This window comes from Phascolarctos cinereus, unplaced genomic scaffold (genome assembly GCF_003287225.1).
Source record: "Phascolarctos cinereus isolate Bilbo 61053 unplaced genomic scaffold, phaCin_HiC Scaffold_1;HRSCAF=81, whole genome shotgun sequence".
In the NCBI taxonomy this organism is placed as follows: domain Eukaryota; kingdom Metazoa; phylum Chordata; class Mammalia; order Diprotodontia; family Phascolarctidae; genus Phascolarctos; species Phascolarctos cinereus.
This window is the reverse complement of record NW_027555514.1, coordinates 182289267-182300093: the sequence shown is the minus strand read 5'-3', so window position 1 is coordinate 182300093 and position 10827 is coordinate 182289267.

Below are 10827 nucleotides of genomic sequence, written 5' to 3'. Positions count from 1 at the left end.
TTTACAGAGTAGTAATCATCAAAAAATATGGCACTTTCTAAGAAATAAAGTGGTATATCAGTGGAATAGGTTAGTAAATGACCATAGTAATCTAATGGTTGATAAACCCAAAGATCTACGCTCTTCAGGTGAGAACTCACTATTGGACAAAAATTATTGGGAAAAATGGAAAACAGTTTGATGGAAACTAGACATAGATTAACATCTCATATTTTATACCAAAATAAGGTCAAAATGGGTAAATAATTTAGACATAAAAAGTGATATCTCAAGTAAACTAAGGGAGCATGAAAAATTTTACCTGTCATATTTATGAATAAGAAGAATTTATGACCAAAACAAGAGGTAGACATCACAGGAAGTAAAATATATAATTATGATTATATGAAATTTAAAAGGGTCTGCACAAACAATACTAGACTTCTAATAAAATCACAAGGAAAGCAGGAAATGGGGGGGAAAGTTTTAAAGCAAATTTCTCTGATAAAGGCCTCATTTCTCAAATACATAGGGAACTGAGCCAAATTTATAAAAAATGAAAGCCATTCCCCAACTGATATCAAAGCTATTTATAATCACATGAAAAAATTCTCTAAATCACTAGTGATAAAAGAAATGAAAATTAGGACAACTCTGAAATACCACCTCACACCTACCTGATTGGTTAACATGATAGAAAAGGAAAATTACAAATTCTGGAGGGGGATGTGGAAAATTAAAATGTTAATGCACTTTTGGAGAAGTTGTGAACTGATCCAACTATTGTGGGAAACATTTTAGAGGACTATAAAACTGTGTAAACCCATTGACCCAGTAATACCACTACTAGGTCTGTATCCCAAAGAGATTTAAAAAAGAGAGAAAAGGATTTATATGTACAAAAATATTCATAGAAGCTCTTTTTGTGGTGGCAAAGATTTGGAAATTGAGGGAATACCCTTGAATTGAGCAATGGCTGAACAAATTGTAGTATATGATTGTGATGGAACACTGTTGTTCTATAAACAATGACAAGGGGATTGGATTCAGAAAAACCTGGGAAGTCTTATATGAACTGATGCAAAGTGAAGTGAGCAGAGCCAGGAGAACATTGTACAATGTTATAAGGATGATCGACTGTGAAGGACAGCTACTTTGATCAAGATAATGATTCAAGACAATTCCAAAGGACTCATGGTGAAAAATGCTGTCTACCTCTGGAGAGAGAACTAATAGAGTCCGAGTGAAGATTGAAGCATATTTTTTCACTTTATGTTTCTTGCTTTTTTTTTTTTTGCAACAGGGCTAATATGGAAATACGTTTTGCATGATTTCACACATATAAATGAAAAAAATACAGAAGACCCCTTAATTGTAGTGCCTTCCCTCTATTGATTTTTTCAAATTTGTCTTGCAGATAGATTGTTAGCATATAGCTATTTGCATGTCCTTTTCCATATTAGACTGTGGGCTCCTGGAGAGCAGGGACTGTCTTTTACCTTTCTTTGTATCCTCAGTAATTAGCACAGTGCCTGGCACTTAGCATATGCTTAATAAATGATTATTGATTGACTGACTGACTGTGGCCCATGTAGTTCCTTGCCTCATGGCTCTGTTTATCTCTTTCTGTTTCTGTCTCCTTCTGTCTGTCTCTCTGTCCATCCCTCTCTTTTTCTCTCTTAATCTACCCACATGTGGTTCATGGTCACCTCAGTCTCTTGATTCCTTTGAGACTTTGTTGTCAGTTCAATTAGTCTGTCCTGTCCTCAAGGATCTATATTGATATTTTAGCCTTCAGTACAGGCCTCTCTGTAGCTCCACATACATGCATTCACCTTTGCTTGGCAGAGTGTGTTGTCAGTCATCTACAAAAGCATTTTACCACTTAGACTTGTACCTCTGAAGTCCCCTGTGCATGAAGGGAAAAGTAAGGCTTATTTGATTTCAGTTATACAATTGGCTCTATTAATATTATCTAGTTTATAAAACCATTGTGAAATTTGAATGAGATATTATGTAAAAGCACTTATAAAAGTATAAAGTACTGTTCAAATGGAACTAGGATCCTTTGTCAGATGGAAGTATTTTGGGCTTATGTAACAAGCCTTAGAATCTAGGAGATCTTTGCTTGGCCCCTTTCCCATAATCTCTTGAGTTTTATAGAAGCCAGCAATAATCAGAAAACAAACCAAAGTTACTTATTTACCAGTTTTCATAGGATTCTCATCCAGCAGCATATCTCTTGATTTTTTTGTTATCTGTGTTTTTTAGGAGGGAAAGTTTTTGGCTCTCTCTTTGTGAGATATAAATTTACAAAACAAACTCATGCCTTATTGATTAGTGCCTTGAACATAATAGGAGCTTGATCCATATCTGTTGAGTTAAGTTGAGAGGAATGAGAAAAATCTTACTCTCTCCATTGTCCTTGTGCCTAGATGCCTTGCCTGTTAGGCGATGCCCTGCTCAGATCTCTCTCTCCCTAGACCACCTTCAGGGGTGGGGAACCTATGGCCTTGAGGCCACATGTGGCCCTCTAGGTCCTCAAGTGTGGCCCTTTTATAGAATCCAAGTTTTACAGAACAAATCCTTTTATTAAGGGGATTCGTTCTGGGTGGAGAAGTTGTGGCTTTAAAGCCACATGTGACCTTCTAGGTCCTCAGGCATGGCCCTTTGACTGAATTGAAGTTTTCTAGAACAAATCCTTTTATTAAGAGGATTGGTTCTGTCAAGTTTGGATTCAGTCAAAAGGCAACACTTGAAGACCTAGAGGGCCACATGTGACCTTGAAGCCACAAGTTCCCCACCCCTGACAAGGTGAAGGGGAAGGAAGAAGAGAAAGCTCTTGAAGCAAAATCTGACCTTAGTTACCAATTAATAAACATGAAGCAATAGTGATATTTTCATGTGCTTATGAGGAATCAATAATTATTCACTTTTAAGGAGAGAAGTCTCAAGTTAGGCAAGAGTATTAGTTGTAATCCTCTAACCCTGTTTCAGGCTGAATTAGTATCCTACTTCTTTGCTCTTCTCATCAGCTGGTCTCAGGGCTCTAAGCTCATGATGAGCTCAGTGATTAGACAGCAAGCATAAGGGTATTTCAGGGGGATGAAGCAGGACTCAGATAGCCTTTTCTCATCCAGGGGAAAGAAGGCAATCAGATGACTTCCAGGAACATCATTCAGCACTGTGAGTATCTCTCAGGAATGAGGCCAGGCTTGCTCCAAGGCTGAGCAGGGCTTGGAGGAACTGAAGAGGGAACTGGCTTTACAAACTTATAGAGAAACAAAGTCAGTCTATGAAAAATGGGACAGTTTTTTCTCTTCGGTATTAAGAAAATGTTCTCAATATGTCTCTACCATGAGATGGCCTTTTACTGCTTTATAATTAGGAAATTTTATTTTTGTATTTTTGGTTCCTTTAATATTTCTAAGATCTTTTACTGCTTTTCTGTCCTAGTAATTTCCAAATATGCCCCCAAATCCTTCCCTGCCTTCCCCCCACCCTCCAAACAAATGGATTCTCCCATGAAGCAACTAGTGGCGAAAGGATAGAGCACTGGGCTGATGTTAGGAAGACCTGAGTTCAAATTTGGCCTTAGACACTTACCAGCTGTGTGAACCTGGGCAAGCCACTTAACCTCCATTTGCTTTAGTTCTCTTTGCCTCAGTTTCCTCAGCTGTAAAATGGGGATAATAATACCTCGTAGGGTTGTTGTAAGATCAAATGAGATAATATTTGTAAAGCATTAGCCTGGCACATAGTAAACACTATATAAATGCTTATTCCATCCCTTCCCATATGAATTAGAAAAACCATTTACAAAGTGGCTTCATGCCCAGTGTTCAGCACAGTGTCTGGCACATACTAAGCATTTAATATATGCTTACCAATTAATAATTAATGCTATAACTGACAATCTCTATCAAAAGGAAGGACACTTCCTCATATCCTCTCTGGGGCCAAGACTAGTTGTTCACTTTGTGATCAGCTTGATTTTAGTGTTCTTTCTATTTACATAATTGTAGTCTATATCTTTCTGTATGTGTGCATACACACACTCACACACACATATATACACAAATATATGTGTATATGTGTTGTATACACAATATACACATATATGTATATATGTAATGTTACTTATTTAATTTTCTTTCATATCGCCTTCATTTCCAAATATATCAGTCCCTCTCCCCTACCCAAAAAGCCATCCTTTTGTAATCCAAAATTTCAGCAAAACTAAACAGCACATTAACTAAATTTGACATGCAATGTTCCAAAGGAATATCATCCCTCTCTTCTGCAAGGACCAATGGGAGATAGTAAGCTTTTTGAAGGCAGGGGTTGTCTTTTGTTTCTTTTTGTATCCCCAGCACATAGTACAGTGCCTGCACATAGTGGGCACTTAATAAATGTTAATTGAAGTTCATTTTCTCATCTTGTCTTTGGATCTATACTTGGCCATTATAATTGGTGTAGTGGATCTATTTGCTTCATTTTACATCAGTTCACATAATTGTTTCTTTGAATTCCTACTAAGGACCTTTTGTTGCCTTAGTTACTGAACTTTGGTGGAACCCAAGAAGGACCCAACTTGTTCTCACTCCTGTTCTATAACAAATGATATTGTTATATTGAACTTTCCTACTACTATCAGAATGGCTGTTTAAGAGATTAAAATGAGACTATGAAGAGGAAGATAAAGGAGAGTTGAAATGGAGGACAGGAGAGGCTACAATGCAGTGGGGATGACTTCTCTCCCTCCGAATTTAAAAGATTTGCTCCCTTCTAGGGCCAGGTTCTTCATGGCTTTAATTTTGTTTAGTGGCTGTCAGTTTGGGACTCTTCTCTAGCTATTGAGAGTATTCAGTTCTTACTTCATGAGTATAATAACCCCAAGTGACATTGTCAGGCCCCTAGTACCCTTCACTGGAGAAGATTTCACCTTTTCTCCCACACAGATCTTTTCCACATTGAGAAAGTAAGAGAATCTTTAATCTGCCTCTGTATTTATGGTACAGGGAGTAGAAACTGGGGCCCAGGACTGTTAGACTTGTACCAGAGCAGTTCCTTGTCTCTATATCATGCTAAAATCTTATTGAAATGACTTCCCCTAAATTGTCATTTGCAAAACATAAACTTATTTTCCTTTCAGCTGAGTATATACTGATTCTAGGCTGAGGCCCTCCCTTTGCCATATTTTGTTATTTTTTTGTATACCTATTTTTTTTTCAGAAAAGGAAAGAAGAGTCTGAGAATTCAGGTAATCATTGTTCAAACCAAGCAACATTTCCTAGGGAAATGAGGTTAAGTGGCTATAAGCATAGTTGTCACATCTCTTTATAAATGGCTATTGCCAGTTCTGATGTTTCATATCCAGTGAGTTGCTCCAGAAGTTATAAGATGCTTCCGAGATGGTTTTTTGGGCATGACCAAGGAAGCATGCATGACCAAGAAGTCATAGCTTTCCCTGATTCCTCTGACAGGCCTGAATCCTGATGCAGGGAAGATTACATTGCACATGAACTCTTCCTTAAAGAGAGATTTTTCCAAAGAGGATCAGAGGTTAAATTTGACATCGTTGGATTAAGAGGTTGCTCGACTATCCCAGGTGACTGCCTCTTCCCTTGAGAGAGGATTCAGAGATTAACTTGGCTCTGTTACTGAGTTTCCAAACCTGATTCTATCAACTGCAATTTTTCCATTGCCTTATAAAAGAGACAAGACATCGAATCATTTATCCAGGAAGGTTCACCCTCCAAGTTCTATGGAAAATAAAAAATACAAGAAAATGGGGAAGTATAATTATAAAGTAAAAAACAAATAAACAAACCCTGAACATTGTGGTCACTGTTTGAAGTGCCAAGGGAAGTAGAATTTAGAAAAGAAGAAGAAAGTAGAAACTATCTTTTTGGATAGATACAGTTGATAATTATATGCCCAGGGCTTGTGACATTATACCTTGCTCCAAGTCTTTGTATATCTAATTAGACAGTGCCCCTTAGCAATGGCACTCTGTGTGAACAATTAAGGAGAATTTTGGTTTCAGCTGTAGTCCCATAGCCTCCTTGAATAGTATAGGGTCTCCCGGAATCACCACAACAGTTTAGGCTGACAAGTCTGGTTAGGAGCTTTCCCATATCTCAGAACTCCCAAAAGGGCTGGAGCAGAGCAAGGATTCCCTACTATTTTGAAAGGGTTTAAGGATTAAGACCAAGATTCCCTCCTTCCCTAAAGAACTGGGAGTTCCTGAATTTTCTTTGCACTGTTATCAATGTGGAGATAGGCTCAAACTATGGCCCCATCCCAGTTGTTCTTCCTGGGAAGTACAGTCACAAAAGTGCCCTGTGCTACCCATTGCTATTTCCCACACCCTCATTTATTCTGTCACCAGAGCTGCTGAAGGCAAGAGTTTTGCTTGGTGACTCGATGGAGCCAATGTGGTACCATGAAGTTAGGAACTGAAGTTCCCTTTCTAGGGTTTTCAGCAGAGCAAGAAATGGGCTTGTTCCCTGAAGCATTTATGAAAGTCAGTCTGTAGGGTTTTTTAATTTTTATTTTAAGTCTGTAGCTTTACAACTCTATATCTTGGGAGTAGAGCAATAGAGCCAGGAGCTCTTTGTAAAAGAGCTTAGAGACAGAACTTGGAGGAGAGCTCAAGGGATTCAGGGATAGTCCACTATACAGAATATATTATCTTTCTCTCTCACATCTTCGCTCATGCCATACTAGTATATACTGTGTGTTGGGTGCAGTAATACTAGCAGTTGGGTCAAAACTCTATCTCTTTTCATGCCCCTGCATAGCCTGCTTTTATAATGCAAGAAAAGAAACTATACAAGTCCTCTGGCACCAAAGACTCCCAACACTGACACTTCCCATGGCTCACTGCCTGTTCCAGCAAAGACATTTCCAAAATGCACACACCCTACAACCACTGCCCCTTTTTCCATGCTCTCATATTCCCTTCCAAATACTCCAATAATCACAAATGCCAGACCTCTGCCTGCAACCAAACACTCTTGAATAAGCTTGTGGAATTGCTGTTGGTATTTATCCTTCCAGTTACTCCCATGATGGTGAGAAAGTGGGGAAAAGAATCTTTATAGGTAGTATCGTTGCTATTATTATTGAGAGTGTAAAGTAGATATTCATGTAGCAATTTAAGGTTTGAAAATCACTTTATCAATATTATCTCATTTTGTCCTTACAACAACCCTGTGGGGTAGGTGCTATTATTTCCATGTTACAGGTAAGGAAACTGAGGCAGAGGTTAAGTGACTTGCCTAGGATCAAACAGCTAATAAATGACTCTCAACCTTGCAGGGTCCCAATTTCACAGAATCTTAGAGCTAGAAAGGAGTTCAGAAGCTATGAAGGTCAAGGGTTCCTAACCTTTATTTTTTTTTTTATCATGATCTTCGTTGGGAGTTTGGTGAAGCTAGAATAATGTTTTTAAATGTATAAAATAAAGATCACAAAGAAAACCAATTATTTTTGAAAAACAATTATGAAAATATTTTAAAAACACATCTATGTATCCCAAGTTAAGAATTTCTGATCTAGTCCAACCTGTACCTTCAACATACTCAACAGGTAATCATTGAACATTTGCTCATAGACCTCCAATGAGGAAGAACTCATTATCTTCTAAGTCAAACGGTTCCACTTCTAGACAACTGTAATTATTGGGAAGTTTTTTGCTCAAATGAAGCCTAAGTTCGACCATATTCATTTCCACATGTGAATTTCACTAAAATGAGATTGTATTAATCCTTTGCTATGTGACAGACACTGTGCTAGGAACCGGAGAGACAAAGAAAAAAAAAGTGAAACAGTTCCTGCTCTCAAAGAATTTACATTCTAATAGGGAAGATAATATGAGTATGTAGAGAATAAAACAGAAAAAAGACAAAATAAACACAAGATGGTTAGAGAGGGAGGGCATTAGCAGTTAAAGGAATCTAAAAAGGCTTCATATGAGAAGTATTCCTTGAACCAAGTCTGTAAGGAAGTGAAGAATTCAGAGATGAGGAGGGAGTGCATTTTACACATGAAGGACATTATAAAGGCATAGAGATGGGAGATGGAGTAGTGAATGGGAGAAACAGAGAGTAAGCCAGCCTGGATGGACTTTAGAATGAAAAGGGGGTAGTAAAATATCATAAGCCTAGAAAAACAGGGAGTGAAGGGCTTTGGAAGTTAAAGGAAGCATTTACATTTGATTCTAAAGGTAAAAGGGAGCCACTGAAATTTACTGAATAGAAGAATGACATAGTCAGATCTGTTCTTAAGAAAGATCACTTTGGCAACCATGTGAAAGATGGACCAGAGTTAGGAGAGACAGGGGGCAGTAAGATCAAGAAAGAAGTCCAGGTGAGAGTCCAGATGAGAGGTGATGGAGACCTGAATTAAGGTGGTGACTGTCCAAGTAGTGAGAAGTGAAGGAGTAAGAGATGTTATGGAGATAGAGATGGCAATATCTGGCAGTTTATTGTATATGGGAGAGTGAGAAATTGAGGTTAACACCAATTTTATGACCCTGGAAGACTGGAATGGTGGTGCCCTTGATAGAAACAGGAATGCTCAATAGAGGGATGAGTTTTGGGGCAAATATAATGAGTTTTGTTTGGGGAAATAGATTAGGGAGGAATAAAAGGATTGCCTTGCTGCAAGTTACCAGCTACCCAGTTGAAGGTAAATAACAAATCTGTAGGCCTCAGTAAACTTGGTTACATTACTTCTTCCACATGAGTAGAAGTTGAGGAGGTATATAATGAGAGTAATCCAGACTGGGTTTTGGCAAGTCATGAGTAGGACAAGGTGTCAAAAGGTTTGAAAGTAGAGAACAGAAATGATTAATTATAGGGTCAAGGTTGGGAAGGATGGAAAGTGAAGTCAGAACAGGTCTAATGCCTTGGGAACATACTCAGGATGGAAGGATTGGAAGTCATGATAAGGATAAAAAGGAAGCTTAGGAGGGGTAAGGCATAAAGAGTTGGAATGATATCCATGATCAGATAAAGGAATATATGAATTTTTTATTATGGAAGTAGAATATTTGGAGGTAATAGCAAGATTTGAGAGTACAACTATGCCTGTGAATGGCCAAGATGAATTGGAAAGGTAGGTTGTGGGAATTAAGAAGCCTGAGGAACTAGGATGTTTGAGTGAGGGAACAACAGCATGAATGTTCAAGTCCACTAGTATAAGGATAAGCATTGAGGAGAGGAAGTCAGGTACTGAATTCGAAAAAACGAGGGAAATGACCCAAAGACCATTACACAACAGCCAGTATGATCTGTATTGGTTGATAAATTTGATGGACTGAACTTTGAGTGAGAAGAGGTTGCCCAAGGATGGTGGCAGAGAGAGTCTGGGTGTGGTAGTACAAAACAAGGATAAGTAACGTGAGGCAGAAGAGAAGATGCAGACAGAGTTGAAGAGGATGGCCTTGGATGCTTTTTTGGGAAGCAGTTCTCTGTGAATATAAGGAAGTAGAATATTTTCCCTCTGGAGCCAAACAGAACAAATATAGTACCTCTCACACATGACAGCCCTTCACATATTTGAATTCAGCTATCATGTCCCTACTAAGTCTTCTCTTCTCCATCTTAAATAGCCCTAGTTCATTCAAATAATTTCCATGATGCATGACTTTAGATACTTCACCATCTTGATTGTTCTCCTTTGGATGCCCTAATATTGATCATTTTCCTTTTTAAAGTGTACTTCTCTGAATTACAACTGATATGGGCTGTCTAGGACAGAGAACAGAACTATTTTTATTGTCTTCCAGTTCTAGACACTCTTCCTCTCTTAATGTAGCTTAACATCTTATTTAACTGCTACATCATGTTATTGACCAATATGAGGCTTTTGATATATTAAATTTAGAGATCTTTTTTATAAAATGCTACCTAGTCACAACTTTATATTTTATTTATGAAGTCATTTTTTAATCCTTAGCATGAAGTTTTGCCCAAATGCAAGACATTATATTCACCCCTATTAAGTTTCATCTTAAGAGACAACATAACAAAATATACAGTCAACTAGAGTCAGAAAAACCTCTGTTCAAGTCATACTCCTAACATGTATTGGCTGTGTGACTGTGGGCAGGTCACTTAACCTCTCAGTGACACAGACAACTCTTTAAGACTATAAGTTGCAGAACAGTAGTTGACCTGCACTGGTGAAGGGAATTTACTGACCAGGAGTTTATCATACCAATGAAATTACATGTCTGTACCAAAAGGGGGAAAAAACATCTCATAGTTGAATCAATATTTAAGGTACTGGCATTTTCTTGGATCTGAATTCTTTCATCCAATAAATTTTGTGTCATCTGAGTGGAAGGAGTACTGGGCCTGGAATCAAGAACACCTGAGTGCTCATGTATGGCCTCAGATATGTAGTAGCTGTGTGACCCTTGGCAAGTCACTTAACCTCTGTTTGCCTTAGTTGTCCTCATCTGTAAAATTGATATAATAATAGCACCTACCTCCCAGAGTGGTGGCAAGGACGAAATGAGATCATATTTGTAAAGTAATTAGCATAGTGCCTGGCATGTAGTAAACACGATACAAATATTAGCTATCATTATTATTTTCTGAAAATTTGTTACACTATTATTCTAGTAATTGATAAAAAAAATTTCCACAGTTCAGAGCCAAGGGCAGATCCCTTCAGCACTTTACTCTAGACCTCTTTCTAAGGACTCATTGACTCACTAATGACTGACTGCTCATTGGATCTGACCATTCATTCAAAGCTCTGAATCCCCTAAACTGAATTATTATCTACAGGAACTCATATTTTTTTCACAGACTTGTTGACAAGAATAAG